Here is a 16,008-nt window from a genome sequence, read left to right as displayed (position 1 = left end):
AATTAAGTGATAATGTCTGTAAAGGACTTCTTGGATTATCTGGTACTAAAGTGATATTGTCTCACTAATAAGTTTGTGTATTTACCATGTGGCAGTGGAAAATGGGGGATGGGTGTGCCTATTCCTGTATGACCCCATGGTTTATGGTTTATGTTTCATATATACGGAGACATAGGAGTGTTTCACATTTCTTTGTAAAATATGGGTTATGCACTGTGAATAAGTTAAGAATTGGTGCTTTATATCTAGGTGCATGGATCTTAGAATCCCTAAAATGTGTTTAGTTATGGAATTATCTTAGGAGAGATCATACTTAAAGGAAATAATAGACCAGGAGATGAATTCCTAATTCCAAAGAGGTAGAAACAGTTTAAAAATGAACGAAGGATGAGAAGTGGCAGTTCAGAAGGGCATAGCTGAAAAGTCAATCTGTGTACAAAAAGATATCCAATCTAGGCTGGGCACGGTGGTTCATGCCTGTAATCTCAGCACTTGGGGAGACCGAGGTGGATGAATCACTTGAGCTCAGGAGTTTGAGACCAGGCTGGGCAACATGGCGAAACCCCGTCCCTGCAAAAAATAACAAAAATTAGCCAGGCATGGTGGTGCGTGCCTGTAGTCCCAGCTAACTGGGGGGCTGAGGCGGGGGGATGGCTTGAGCCCAGGTTTGCACCACTGCATTCCAAGCTGGGCGATAGAGTGAGATCCTATTTCAAAGAACAACAACAGCAAAACAAACAAAAAAAACACTCTAGTCTAGTTATTAGGGAAGTGCCAACGATAATGACATTTTCTGCCTATGAGGTTGGAGAAAAATGAATAAGATTGGCCGTATCTGGTGTTGGCAAGGTTGTGGAGGCATGGCCACTCATATAGCTAAAGAGTAAATTGGCAAAGACTTCTTGGCACACTATTTGGCAGTATCTATTAGAACTTAAAATGAGAATACCTTTCAACTAAGTGTTATGGAAAACAACCCAGTCCTCATGGCTTTGTGTAATCTGTAAGCACAGTTTTAATCAGCAATATCGTACAATATTGTAAAAGAGCTCCATCCAAATCGCCAAGCAGGAATTGGTAAAAAGGGTCTCTAGTAGGTGGGAGTCTGTAAAACACAGAATTCTTAGGTTATACTATATTACACATCACATTTTAACAGTATCCTACAGATAATCTGAAACTAACACTGTTGTCTACTTTTCGAGCAAAAAAGATCTCTAGATCTAATTTTACTGTTTGGGACATTTTGCAATTGCCTATCTTTGAGTTGTAGAAGGGGAATTTTTGTAAAGGAAGACAATACTGAGAGTCCTTCCTTTTTTCTTCTTGTTTAAAAGTGCTTGAAGGCCAAGGTGCTTGGCTCATGCTTGTAATTCCAGCACTTTGGGAGACCATCCTGGGTAACACAGCAAGAACCCATGTTTATTTGTTTTTTGTTTGTTTGTTTGAGACGGAGTCTCACTCTGTCACCCAGGCTGAAGTGCAGTGGCGCAATCTCGGCTCACTGCAACCTTCTGCTCGCTACAACCTCCGCCTGCTGGGTAAGGGATTCTAGTGCCTCAGCCTCCAGAGTAGCTGGGACTACAGGTGTGCACCATCATGCCCAGCTAATTTTTGTATTTTTAGTAGAGATGGGGTTTTACCATGTTGGCCAGGCTGGTCTTGAACTCCTGACCTCGTGATTCACCCGTCTCAGCCTCCCAAAGTGTTAGGATTACAGGCATGAGCCACCACGCCTGGGGGAACCCATGTTTTAAAGGGAAAGAATAAGCACTTTAATGTTCAACTATTTGTAACTTTGAGGCATGTTTAATGCCTTTCTCCATAACAGCAATTTCACTTGTAGTATTCTATTACAAAGACATACTTGGCAAAAAGACATGTGTTTTTTCCGTATTGTTTAATAGTTAAAAATAGGAAATAACCTAAATGGCCATCAAAAGAAAACATACCCTATTCTGGCCAGGGGCGGTGGCTCACGCCTGTAATTCCAGCACTCGAGGAGGCTGAGGCAGGCAGATCACGAGGTTAGGAGATTGAGACCATCCTGGCTAACACGGTGAAACCCCATCTCTACTAAAAACACAAAAAATTAGCTGGGCGTGGTGGCGGGCGCCTGTAGTCCCAGCTACTCAGGAGGCTGAGGCAAGAGAATGGCGTGGACCCAGGAAGTGGAGCTTGCAGTGAGCTGATATCACGCCACTGTGCTCCAGCCTTGGTGACAGTGGGAGACTCCGTCTCAAAAAATAAACAAAAAATAAAAAAATAAAGGAAAAAAGAAAACATACCCTATTCTAACCATATATTCCCCCCCTTTTTTTTTTTATCTTGCTCTGTCGCCCAGGCTGGAGTGCAGTGGTGTAATCTTGGCTCACTGCAGCCTCTGCCTCCCGTGTTCAAGTGATTCTCCTGCCTCAGCCTCCTGAGTAGCTGAGAATATAGGCGCCTGCCACCATACCAGGCTAATTTTTGTATTTTCAGTAGGACAGGGTTTCACTACGTTGGCCAGGCTGGTCTCGAGCTCCTGACCTCAAATGATCTGCTTGCCTCGGCCTCCCAAGGTGTTGTGATTACAGGCGTGAGCCACCGTGCCCAACCCTAACGATATATTCTGTGGCATATTTTGTAGCAGTTATAAGGAATGATAGAGGTCTGTTTTGTTTTGTTTTTGAGATGGAGGTTAGCTATTGTTGCTCAAGGTGGAATTCAATGGTGCAATCTCATCTCACTGCAACCTCCACCTCCTGGGTTCAAGCGATTCTCCTGCCTCAGCCTCCTGGAATGACAGAGGTTTTATAAAAAACCCATTACATGTTAACATAAAATTTTAAATAAAAAACTCTTTTTTGAGACAGAGTCTTGCTCTGTCGCTCAGGCTGGAGTGCAGTGATGCAATCTCAGCTCACTGCAGCCTCCGCTTCTGGGTTCAAGCGATTCTCCTGCCTCAGCCTCCCGAGTAGCTGGGACTACAGGCATGCACCACCACACCTGACTAGTTTTTGTATTTTTAGTAGAGACCAGGTTTCACCATGTTGGCCAGGTTGTTCTCAAACCCCTGACCTCAAGTGATCCGCCCACCTCAGCCTCCCAAAGTACTGGGATTAGAGGTATGAGCCACCGCGTCTGGCCCTAAAACACTCTTATAAAAGAGAACTGTTTTTCATTTTTGTAAGTTTCTTTGGCTTGAGGCAACTGGAAACTGGTAACTACTACTGCATTCAGTTTGTCGTCATGTATTGTTTTGATTGAAGTATATGAGGAAAATCCAGCCACATATGGATATGTAGTTAGAAAAGGAAGGAGTATAAATAATTACAGATATTCTTTGGTGCTACATCAAAATATGACAAGTGGTAGTTAAAAAAAATTCCTTTTTAAATTTAAATTGAGACAGGATCTCACTATGTTGTGCAGACTGGTCTTGATCTCCTGGGCTTCAAGTGATCCTTGTGCCTTGGCCTCCCCAAAGTGTTGGGATTACAGGCGTGAGCCACTGCACCCAGCTACAAGTGGTAGCTTTTTTGCGGAGGTGCGGGGGTGGGGGCTTACTGGTAAAGACCGGAAAACCACCTGCTGGACAAATTCTAAAAGAGCTGTAACACCAAGTGGTAGTTTTTTTAAAGTCTAGTTTCAATGTGGAATCTGAAATCATATCAGTGAATTTTTTTTGTACTTGTTACAAAAAAAGAATCCATTGATTGTCTTATACTCGGAAAGGATCTTTATCCACGAGGATTGGGAGGCTGTCAAAGCTCATTGGTAATAGACAGAAGTTTTTCAAAATACTAGTTTTTACTTAAAAGCTCAAATTTAGTCATTTGGCAACAGATACTTCAGGAAAATCGTTTTACCTGAAGTGACAGACTCATTTTATTCCTTTTTGAGAAAATATCTGCCAGATACTCAAGCTTTTAAGTAACTACATTTTGCTTGTAGTTCTTCAGGTAGAAACGGTGCTTGACTGGTTCGTCTTGCAACTCAAACAACTGCACAGTGCTTTTTGTGCAGACAACCAGGATAGGTAGCAGAAGTGCTTTATGCATGCTTCCCTTTTCTTCATACAAATCATAAAAGGATGTATACCGAAGGATTGAGATTAGGACAGTTTTAAACAGTTTGCATAATTCTTCGCTGCAAATGCCAGAGAAGAATACAGTGACTACTAGTACAGTTCAGTGCCACTGCATTCCTTCATGCTAAGGACCAGCAGCTTTACTCATCATTGCCTTTGCTCTACCAGTGCAAATACAACACAGCAGAAAAGGCAAATAACATCTTAGTGTTATTAGGAAAATAGTCTTAACTTCTTGGTCCTCCTGAAAGTGTGTCAGGGATTCCTTATACCATACTTTGAGAATGGCTGCTCCGCTCTAATGTGTGGTTTGAAATTAGATCAGGTGGCTGGGTGTGATGGCTCATGCCTTTCATATGAACTTTGGGAGGCTGAGGTAGCCACATGGATCACTTGAGGTCGGGAGTTCGAGACCAGCCGGGCCAATAGAGTTAAACCACCCCCGTCTCTACTAAAAATACAAAAAATGATCGGGGTGTGGTAGCGCACACCTGTGGTCCCAGCTACTCAGGAGGCTGAGGCACGAGAATCTCTTGAGCCTGGGAGGCGGAGGTTTACAGTGACCCAAGATTGCACCACTGCACTCCAGCCAGGGCAACAGAGTGAAACTCTCTCAAACAAAAAAAAAAAAGAAAAGAGAAAAGAAAAAAAATTGTATCAGGTATTTTTTTAGACGGAGTCTCGCTGTGTCCCAGGCTGGAGTGCAGTGGCGCTGTCTCGGCTCACTGCAAGCTCTGCCTCCCGGTTTCATGCCATTTTCCTGCCTCAGCCTTCCGAGTAGCTGGAACTACAGACGCCCACCACCACACCCGGCTAATTTTTTGTATTTTTAGTAGAGATGGGGTTTCACCGTGTTAGCCAGGATGGTCGCGATCTCTTGACTTCGTGATCTGCCCGCCTCAGTCTCCCAAAGTGCTGGGATTACAGGCGTGAGCCACCACGCCCGGCCTGTATCAGGTATTCTGGTGAATATGTATTTACATCATAACAAGAGCAAGTGAGGATTTTATGCAATTCCATGGCATATTAGCCTTGATAGGGAAGTCAGTTTGGAAAAAAGAAAAGATAATAAATCGGTATAGGAAGATAAGCAAATGAAAAAATGTCAAATTCTAAACAAAAAGAAGAAAAATCTAAGTGTATGAAAGATAAAATATTGCCAGGTGTGATGTCTCACGCTTGTAATCCCAGCGCTTTGGGAAACTGCAGCCCGGAGGATTGCTTGAGCCCAGGAGTTCGAGACAAGGTGGGTGGCTGGATGCAGTGGCTCATGCCTGTAATTCCAGCACTTTGGGAGGCCAAGGCGGGCAGATCACTTTAGGTCAGGAGATCGAGACCAGCTTGACCAACATGGTGAAACCCCATCTCTACTAAAAATACAAAAAAATTAGCCAGGTGTGGTGTTGTGGCCTGTGGTCCCAGCTCCTCAGGAGGCTGAGGCATGAGAATCGTTTGAACCCAGGAGGTGGAGGCTGCACTGAGCTGAGATCACGTTACTGCTCTCCAGCCTGGGTGATAGAACGAGACTCTGCCCCAAACAAACAAACAAACAAAAAACAGCCTGGGCAACATAGTGAGACCCTCATCTCTACAAAAAATAAAAAATTAGCTGAGTGTGATGGTGCATGCCTGTAGTCCCAGCTACTTGGGAGGCTGAGGTGGGAAGATCGCTTGAGCCCAGTGAGCTGCAGTGAGCCGTGGTTGTGCTACGCCCTCCAGCCTGAGCAACAGAGTGAGATCCTGTCTCTAAAATGTATTTTTGAAAAGATAAGTATTTAGAATAAACAGTTAAGGACTGCTGAAAACAAATACACATGAGGAGGATGAAATGAATTTGGACATCTGGGCATCTACTGATACACTTAAGTTCTTCAAACTGAAATGAACCCTACATGTTGATACCAGGTCGTGCCTAAGGAAATGAATAGCATTTGTTTCCTTCTGTTATTCCTAAAACTTTAACAAAATCTAATAATGATTTCAGGACCCCATCAACATTTCTTTTGACAGTTTACATTTTGAGGCTGGAACTTTGTGGTCACTCACTGTATTTTTAAGGATGACCAAATGGAGAGTCCAGCCTCTGACATGTTTCAGACAGCTTTCCTTGCCCTGGGTAAATATTAGTTAAATGTAGAAAATAACTGGCTGACTTTTATCACTGGACAGGTTCTTGTCTTTTTTTATTTTTATTTTTTAGCCAGTCTTGCTCTGTCACTCAGGCTGGAGAGCAGTGCTGTGACCATGGCTCACTGCAACTTGAACTCCTGGACTCAAGGGTTCCTCCCACCTCAGTCTCCTGAGTAGCCAAGACTACAGGCACACACCATCATGCCTGGCTAATTTTTAAATTTTATTTGTAGAAACAGGATCTCACTGTTTTGCCCAGGCTGGTCTCGAACTCCTGAGCTCAGGTAGATCTGCCTGCCAAATTCCAGCCTCCCCAAGTGCCGAGATTGCTGGTGTGAGTCCCTATGCCCAGCCTGTTTGGTCTCTTTTAATCTGGGACAGTTCCTTGGTCTTCATTTTTTTGTTGTTGTTGTTTTTTTCTGAGACAGAGTCTTGCTCTGTTGTCTAGGCTGGACTGCAGCGGTGGGATCTCGGCTGGCTGCAACCTCCGCACCCAGGTTCAAGCAATTCTCATTCCTCAGCCTCCCCAGTAGCTGGGATTACAGGCACACACCCCATGCCTGGCTAATTTTTTTGTATTTTTAGTAGAGACGGGATTTTACCATGTTGGCCAGGCTGGTGTCAAACTCCTGGCCCCAAGTGATCTACCTGCCTTGGCCTCCTAAGTGCTGGGATTACAGGCATGAGTGACCTGTAATCCTTCATTTGATTTAATGACTTTCCTGTTTTTGAGGAGTATAAGTTAGTTTTTTGTTTGTTTGTTTATTTTGTGGAATGCCCCTCAATGTGGGTTTATCTGATGTCTCCCATGGTTAGCATCAGGTGAGGCTGTGTGTGTGTGTGTGTGTGTGTGTGAGTGAGTCAGAGTCTTACTCTGTCGACCAGGCTGGAGTGCAGTGGCGCGATCTCGGCTCACTGCATCCTCTGCCTCCCGGGTTCAAGTGATTCTCCCTCAGCCTCCCAAGTAGCTGGGATTACAGGTGCCCACCACCTCACTTGACTAATTTTTTGTATTTTTAGTAGAGACGAGGTTTCACCATGTTGGGCAGGCTGGGCTTGAACTCCTGACCTCAAGTGATCCTCCTGCCTCAGCCTCCCAAAGTGCTAGAATTATAGGCATGAGCCACCGTGCCTGGCACCAGGTGAGGCATTTTTGATGGAATTCCTCAGAAGTGATATTGCTTTCAGTGCACCTCATCTAGAGGCACATGGTGTTTGTTGATTTTTGTTTCAGTAGTGGTGGTAACTTTGACCAATTGGTTAAGTAGTGTCTGCCAGGCTTCTTCAGGGTAAAGTTACTATTTTTTCTTTTGTAATAAGAACTTTGTGGGGAGATATTTTGAGACAGTGTAGAGATTCTGTCTCTCAATACTTTCACTAATTTTAGCATCCATTGATGATTCTTGTCAGCAACTGTCACTGCTACTATAGTGGCTGTCAAATGGTGGCTTTCTGCTTCTGTTTATTTTTTCTACATTTATTATTTGTTTTTTATTTTGTTCAAGATGGAGTCTTGCTCTGTCGCCCAGGCAGCAGTGCAGTGGTGCGATCTCGGCTCACTGCCACCTCTGCCTCCTGGGCTCAAGTGATTCTCCTGCCTCCCGAATAGCTGGGATTACAGGTGCCCGCCACCATGCCCAGCTAATTTTTTGTATTTTTAGTACAGGTGAGGTTTCACCATGTTGGCCAGGCTGGTCTCAAACTCCTGACTTCGGGTAATCCACCCACCTTGGTCTCCCAAAGTGCTGGGATTACAGGTATGAGCCACCACACTGGGCATCTACATTTATTATTTGGAATAAACTTTACTTTCCCCAGTTTACTTTGTTTATATTAATATTAGACTCATGGAATCTTATTGCATAGATTATAACATGTTACAGTTGTTATTTTGTTGCTCAGACTATGGAAGTGAGGTTTTTTAAAGGCAAGTGTATTAACATGGTGGTGGTATTCTGAAGGCAATGATTCAGCACAGAGGGAAAGATGATTATGACCATCTCATGTCCAAAGATTATGATCATCTAATTTCAAAGATGAAATCTTTGCTTGTGCTTCATTTGATTTTTTCTTTTAATTTGTTTTGTGCTTCATTTTAGACGAGCAGCTTTATACTTACTACAGACTTATCTACCTAAATGTAATAAATCTAATACTTTTCTGGGGATATCTTACAACTAGTGGAAATAAGGTCATTCTTCATATACATGATGCATTGCCTTAAATTCAGATACTGCCCTCTACTTAAACATAACTATTGTATGTTGTGTATGTCACTTATGGTAATTGTTAATCACCTGCAGGTTATTTTTTCCATACCAGTCTAACTTTAGCTCATGATCATGCATTTTTCCCCAGTCTCTGGCATTTTGATGTGCTATCTATAACAATATTGGTAAAGCATTGTTACACGCTTCTTCAGTGTTCCTATTTATTCTTAGGTCTCTTGATGAATAATGTACATACCGAAACAAATCTAATGGAATCTTAAGCTATTTTCTGTGTACAAAACACCCACAGGAACTAAGTAAAAGTAGTTTTACTTAGTCATACTAAGTAATACTCTATAGTGTATACGAAACACCCGTAGGAACTAAGTAATACTTAGTTACACTGTATACAAAACACCCACAGGAACTAAGTAAAAGCAGTTTTACTGAGTCATACTAAGTAATACTCTATAGTGTATACCAAACACCCATAGGAACTAAGTAATACTTAGTTACACTGTATACAAAACACCCACAGGAACTAAGTAAAAGTAGTTTTCTCTAAATTAATTAAAAAGCTTGGAAGGTTTTAGAAAAATAGTGCACATGGCAAAATTTAAATGATAATTTATTTTTCTCCTTCCTCAAATGCAACTACTGTGCAGTTTATTGTATTCCTTTAGGGAAAATTTACATGTATATGTGAGCATCTATGAATGTATGCTTTTTTAGAAAAAATACCACTTAGCACCATACCTTACTGTTTTGTTTTATTTATTGTTGTTTTTTAGAGACAGGGTCTCACTCTGCCGCCCAGGCTGGAATGCAGTGGTATAATCATAGCTCAGTGCAGCCTCTAAATTCTGGACTGAAGTGATCCTTCCACCTTAGCCTCCTGAGGAGCTGAGACCACACCTGATTAATTGCTTTCTTTTTAAATTTTTAGTAGAGATGGGAACTCTATGTTGCTCAAACTGGTCACCAACTCCTGGCTTCGAGTGTTCCTCCTGCTTCGGCCTCAGATTGCTGGGATTACTGGCATGAGCCACCGAACCCAACTACCTCACTGTTTAAAAAAGCAAATTTTTTTTTTTTTTTTTTTTTGAGACAGAGTCTTGCTCTGTCACCCAGGCTGGAGTGCAGTGTTGCAATCTGAGCCCACTGCACCCTCCACCTCCCAGGTTCAAGCAATTCTCATGCCTCAGCCTCCCAAGTAGCTGGGATTACCAGCACCTACCACCATGCTCAGCTAATTTTCGTATTTTTTAGTAGAGATGGGGGTTTCACCATGATGGCCAGGATGGTCTTGAACTCCTGGCCTCAAGTGATCCATTTGCTTTGGCCTCCCAAAGTGCTGGGATTACAGGTGTGAGCCCCTGCACCTGACCTAAAAAGCAATTTTAAAGGTTCTTTGGAAGGTGGGATAGGGAATAATTGCAGTAAAGTGATATGTAAAATACTATTAAAGTAGTGGACTTGATTTAGGAGTAAAGTATATTCACCCATATGTAGGTCAATAATACATTATAACCTATTTAAACATCTTGTCATTAATAGGATATTAATAATATCTTAGGTTTCATTATTGTACTTGTTAAAGATTTTTCTGATTTTCAGGAAACTCCAGCATGTGGTTTACCCCAATTATGATGGAAAGAAGAAATGTGTTGTGCAATGTTTAACCAAAAATAAAAAAAGAACAAAACCCCCAAACCTCTGAAAACCTCAGAGCAGTCTTTTTAAATAGCATATGCATGACACATTGTATTAACTGGAACTTGTTCAGTGCTCTAAATTTAATTCTAATGGTGTTTTTTTTGTTTTGTTTTTTGTTTTTTGAGACGAAGTCTCCCTCTGTTTCCCAGGCAGGAGTGCAGTGGCGCGATCTCAGCTCACTGCCTCCTCCGCCTCCTGGGTTCAAGCGATTCTCCTGCCTCAGCCTCCTGAGTAGCTGGGATTACAGGCGTGTGCCACCATGCCTGACTCATTTTCTGTATTTTTAGTAGAGACGGGGTTTCACCATGTTAGCCAGGATAGTCTCAATCTCCTGACCTTGTGATCCACCCTCCTTGGCCTCCCAAAGTGCTGAGATTATAGGCATGAGCCACTGCGCCCAGCCCAGAAAATCTTGTATATTTTATTTTTTATTTTTGCTTATTATTATTATTATTTTTGAGATGGAATCTCACTCTGTAGCCCAGGCTGGAATGTGCAGTGGTGTGATCTCAGCTCACTGCAACCTCTGCCTTCCAGGTTCAAGAGATTCCCCTGCCTCAGCCTCCCATCCCAAGTAGCTGGGATTACAGGTGCATGCCACCACACCTGGCTAATTTTTGTGTTTTCAGTAGAGATGGGGTTTCCCAATGTTGGCCAGGCTGGTCAGCATGGCGAAACCCCGTCTCTACTAAAATATACAAAAATAGGCCAGGCACGGTGGCTCATGCCTGTAATCCCAGTACTTTGGGAGGCCGAGGCAGGTGAATCACCTGAGGTCGGGAGTTCAAGACCAGCCTGATCAACATGAAGAAACCCTGTCTCTACTAAAAATACAAAATTAGCTGGGAGTGGTGGCGCATGCCTGTAATCTCAGCTACTCGGGAGGCTGAGGCAGGAGAATCGCTTGAACCTGGGAGGCGGAGTTTACAGTGAGCCGAGATCGCACCACTGCACTGGGTGTGGTGTCACCAGCCTGGGTGACAGAGCAAGACACAGTCTCAAAAAAAAAAAAAAAAAAAAAATCACTGTAATGTTTAAATATGTAGATCTGATTGATATGTTTTACTTTTGGTTGTGGACGATTTGTGTTTCAGTATTAATATTTAACTTTTTCAAAATAAGTTTAATAAGTATGATTTAAGATACTGAAATTTCACTAAACTGCTTCCAAATGGTTTGATTAAACATAAAATTCTAGTTACCTGGTTTTATGGTACATTTTAATTTGGTTTACATACTGCCACCATAAATCTCTGAATTTATCAAAGGACTAGATGGACATTTTAGAAAAATAACATCAAAACATGTAAAATGAATATTTATAAATTAAAATTGAAACTGTAACTCCTTAAAATCTAGAGATTGGTCTATGCAAAGTCTGATTATAATATGTTATTTCTTGTTATTTTAAAAATGAAAAAAACAGACTGGGCTCGGTAGCTCAAGCCTGTAATCCCAGCCCTTTGGGAGGCTGAGGTGGGTGGGTCACCTGAGGTCAGGAGTTCGAGACCAGCCTGACCAACATGGCGAAACCTTGTCTCTACTGAAAATACAAAAATTAGCTGGGCGTGGTAGTGGGTGCCTGTAATCCCAGCTACTGGAGAGGCTGAGGCAGGATAATTGCTTGAGGCAGGATAATTGCTTGAGGCAGGATAATTGCTTGAACCCAGGCGACGGTGGTTGCACTGAGCTCAGATCAGGCCACTGTACTCCAGCCTGGGTGACAGAGCAAGACTCCATCTGAAAAAAACAAAACAAAAATGGAATGTTATTCTATGTTACTGACCTTGCATAAAACCTAAGATGACATTAATCCGTACACAACTGATAAATCTGCCTTAAGGGATTACATTTTAATGTTGTTGATGTTTGCAGTTTGATTTCCATTGCTTACTTGAAGTTTCATTTTCTTTCAACTTATGTTTTGAGCCCTGCCAATGACAACCATTATGCCTAGGTGCTAGGGAGACAGAAAAGCATTAATTTACAATTTTGAAAGAGAAAAATTAACTTTTTAAAAAAATTTTCTTGAGACAGAGTTTCACTCTCGTTGCCCAGGCTGGAGTGCAATGGCACGATCTTGGCTGACTGCAGCCTCTGCCTCCCAGGTTCAAGTGATTCTCATGCCTCAGCCTCCCAAGTAGGTGGGATTACAGGCATGCGCCACCACGCCCGGCTAATTTTTTTGTATTTTTAGTAGAGACGGGGTTTCTCCTTGTTGGCCAGGCTGGTCTCAAACTCAGAACCTCAGGGGATCCGCCCGCCTCTGCCTCCCAAAGTGCTGGGATTACAGGCGTGAGCCACCCCGCCCAGCCAGAATAATTAACATTTTATAGTAATCTTATTCAATTTAAAAACAGATTTATGTGAATGATACAAGTATAATATTTTTAACCACTGTCATAATTGGCAGTCACTTTAAATGCTTAGCTGGACTGAGTTTTCACACTCTCTGAGTAGGTAATTTGCAATTTCTGGTAGAGGTGGGAGCAGTTAAGGTTCTGCAAGTCTTTTTCTTTTTTTCCTAAATCTACAGAATTTTAACATGTGTGTCTTTTTTTTTTTTTTTTTTTTTTTTTTAAGAGATGGAGTCTCACTCTTGTCCCAGGCTGGAGTGCAGTGGCACGATCTCAGCTCACTGCAACCTCTGCCTCCCGGGTTCAAGCGATTCTCCTGCCTCAGCCTCCCAAGTAGCTGGGACTACAGGCGTGCACCACCAAGCCCAGCTAATTTTTGTATTTTTAGTAGAGATGGGGTTTCACCATGTTGGCCAGGATGGTCTCGATCTCTTGACCTCATGATCCGTCCACCTCGGCCTCCCAAAGTGCTGGGATTACAGGTGTGAACCACCATGCCTGGTCTTAACATATGTGTCTTTATTTTTTGCAGAGATGTGATCTCACTATATTGCCCAGGCTGGTCTTGAACTCCTGGCCTCAAGCGATCCTTCCACCTTAAGATGTGTGTCTTGTTAGAAGTAAATCAGATCTGGTGGTTTTGATGCTATTTATTCAGTCTCATAACTGTCATGACTCTGAATATATAGGCTCTTGAAATGGTAGACCAAAAAATACTTCAAGTATATTATTTGCTATTCTTTTCTGCTTGTAGGATTCTGCAACTAATTTTTAAGTTATTTAGGTATGTAAAGCCTTCCCAAGTCCCAGGATACCTAAAGTTGTAAACATAGGGGTAAATAACTATTTAAATCATGTCTGATAGATAAATGTATAGAGAAGGGGTTCAGAATCCCAAATGCTTGCAACTGATATTGTATTCTTATGTTCAAGGTTTAATCGTCAGTAGAGTAGGCTTAAATTTGTTTATGTATATGATGTGGGACCTCTTAGAAAAAAGCTAAAACTTTGACTTAGGTCCTTCTCTAGCCCTAGTAGAGCCTGCGTAAAAATAAAAATGACCTGATATGTGGACAGGTGGCTGGTGGTTAGGGGTTGTTGGAGTCCTGGTGTGCCGCTCCCCCAATAGACAGTATGTCCGGATAGCTTATGTTTGCACTTGTTTCTACTAGTCTGTTTCAGGCAGTTGTTAAAGTACTTGGCTGTGTAACACATTCTTAAAGCTTACGCATTTCCAAAACACTGATTTCAACATTTTTACAAGGTGTTAAGGCCCATCCCACTAAAGTGTAATACCCTATACAGATTGTTAATAACAGATTTAGTTTATGATGATTTTTCAAATTATAAAGCTTTGTTTTGAAACAGAGTCTCTCTCTGTTGCCTAGGCTGGAGTGCAGTGGCACGATCTCGGCTCACTGCAACCTCTGCCTCCTGGGTTGAAGTGATTCTCCTGTCTTGGCCTCTGCAGTAACTGGGATTAAGGGCACGCGCCACCATGCCCAGCTAATTTTTTTTTTTTTTTTGAAATAACTAAACAATTTCTGCTCTGTTGTCCAGGCTGGAGTGCAGTGGCACGATCTTGGCTCACTGCAACCTCTGCCTCCTGGGTTCCAGTGATTCTCCTGCCTCAGCCTCCCGAGTAGCTGGGACTGCAGGTGCGTGCCACCACACCCAGCTAATTTTTTGTATTTTTAGTAGAGACGGGGTTTCACCGTATTAGCCAGGATGGTCTCGATCTCCTGACCTCGTGATCTGCCCACCTCGGCCTCCCAAAGTGCTGTGATTACAGGTGTGAGCCACCTCGCTCAACTAATTGTAAAGCTTTCAAAAAAGAGATAGAAGGTTTGGCAGAGAGGAAAGGGCCATTGTAAATTTTTGTGGTTCTGTTACAGAGAAAGCCCGAGGGCAGGTAGATGTGCTCTAGGTACTGTTGAGTGTGAGTACTAGGCAAAGGTGAGAGCCATTTGTTTCTATCTTTGGTGCTTGGTGCTCCCACCCACCTCAGTTTCTTTGTTTATGTTAAATGTTTTGACCAATTATATCAACATTGGAAAGGAGACCAAGAGTTTTTCTTCCTTTGGGAGACTTGTATCCTCTGTGAGATTGGTTGGTTGCGTGTTAAAGTCATAGGGGTAGTGTGTGTTGTGTAATCACACTGATTATAAGCATGATATCAACCTACATTATCATAAGGGACAGAGTTTAAACATGTCTTTTTTTTTTTTTTTTTTTGAGACGGAGTCTTGTTGTCTCCCAGGCTGGAGTGCAGTGGCACGATCTTGGCTCACTGCAAGCTCCACCCCCTACTCACGCCATTCTCCTGCCTCAGCCTCCCAAGTAGCTGGGACTACAGGCGCCCGCCACCACACCCGGCTAATTTTTTTTGTGTGTGTATTTTTAGTAGGTGGGGTTTCACCGTGTTAGCCAGGATGGTCTTGATCTCCTGACTTCGTGATCTGCCCATCTCGGCGTCCCAAAGTGCTGGGATTACAGGCGTGAGCCACCGTGCCCGGCCAAACATGTCACTTTTTATTTTATTTTTTATTTTGAGGCAAGGTCTCTGTCCCCAGCCCAGAGTGCAGTGGTGGTATCATAGCTCACTGCAGCCTCAAACTCCTGGGCTTAAGCGACTCTTTTGCCTCAGCCTTCGAGTAGCTAGGGCTACAGGTACATGTCACTGTGCCCAGCTAGTTTTAAAATTTTTTGTTGAGATGAGGTCTCACTTTGTTGCCCAGGCTGGTCTTTAGCTCCTGGACTGAAGTGATTCTACTTCAGCCTCCCAAAATGTTAGGATTACAGGTGTCAGCCACCATGCCTGGCCTATAAACATGTAACTTTTTAAATTGAAATTGAAAAATATGTAACATTAACAACTATAATGGTGGAAAGTAGAATCGTTAATTTTTTTTTTAGCATCTCAGTCTTATGAGTTTATTAAGTGGATTTTACCATTATTGCTACTGGAAATCTGTCATCTTTTCTGAGAATGTAATTTAACTGGAAGTGTGACATAGTTAATGAAGTTTTAAAGGACCACAACTAGGGTTATTATAACTAAATTTATTTAACTAAATTTTTAAAGATTATTTTATCAGCCTAACAACCATTATAAGCATGTGGGGTCCTTGAAATGACTTCCCAGTAGAAAGGAATTAAAAAATTTTTTTTAAATAGAGTTGGTCTCACTGTGTTGCCCAGGCTGGTCAAAGGGAACTTCTTGAAACATCATATGCATTGGATCTTTTATTGTCAGTTAGTGTACTTATTTGCCTCATTTACCTTAGATGGTGACTGAGGTTGGATATTTGCCTTGAAATGATCTATGTTGATGTGACCTTGAATCTTCTTTTAAAATTTGTATGTGGCCCAGTGTAGTGGCTTGGTGGTTCATGCCTGTAATTCCAGCACTTTGGGAAGGCCAAGGGGGGCGGATTACTTAAACTCAGGAATTCAAGACCAGCCTGGCTAACATGGAGAAACCTCGTCTTTACGAAAAATACAAAAATTAGCCAGGCATGGT

At 42.4% G+C, this 16,008-nt stretch overlaps 1 protein-coding gene and 1 non-coding gene across 5 annotated transcripts in view; one reads left to right on the top strand and one right to left on the bottom strand.

The window, feature by feature from the left end:
- The window catches only part of IGF2BP3 (insulin like growth factor 2 mRNA binding protein 3), a 153,724-nt gene that overhangs the window by 16,246 nt on the left and 121,470 nt on the right, over positions 1 to 16,008 (top strand). The gene's annotated exons all lie outside the window — the stretch shown is intronic.
- Positions 3,540 to 3,604, bottom strand: LOC112209885 (U7 small nuclear RNA). Its single transcript, XR_002944877.1, has one exon. It is a non-coding gene; the product is annotated as a U7 small nuclear RNA (small nuclear RNA).

Source organism: Pan troglodytes, chromosome 6 (genome assembly GCF_028858775.2).
Source record: "Pan troglodytes isolate AG18354 chromosome 6, NHGRI_mPanTro3-v2.0_pri, whole genome shotgun sequence".
Classification (NCBI taxonomy): Eukaryota; Metazoa; Chordata; class Mammalia; order Primates; family Hominidae; genus Pan; species Pan troglodytes.
Note: the sequence above shows the minus strand (reverse complement) of the source record. Positions and strands in the feature narration are given on the sequence as shown.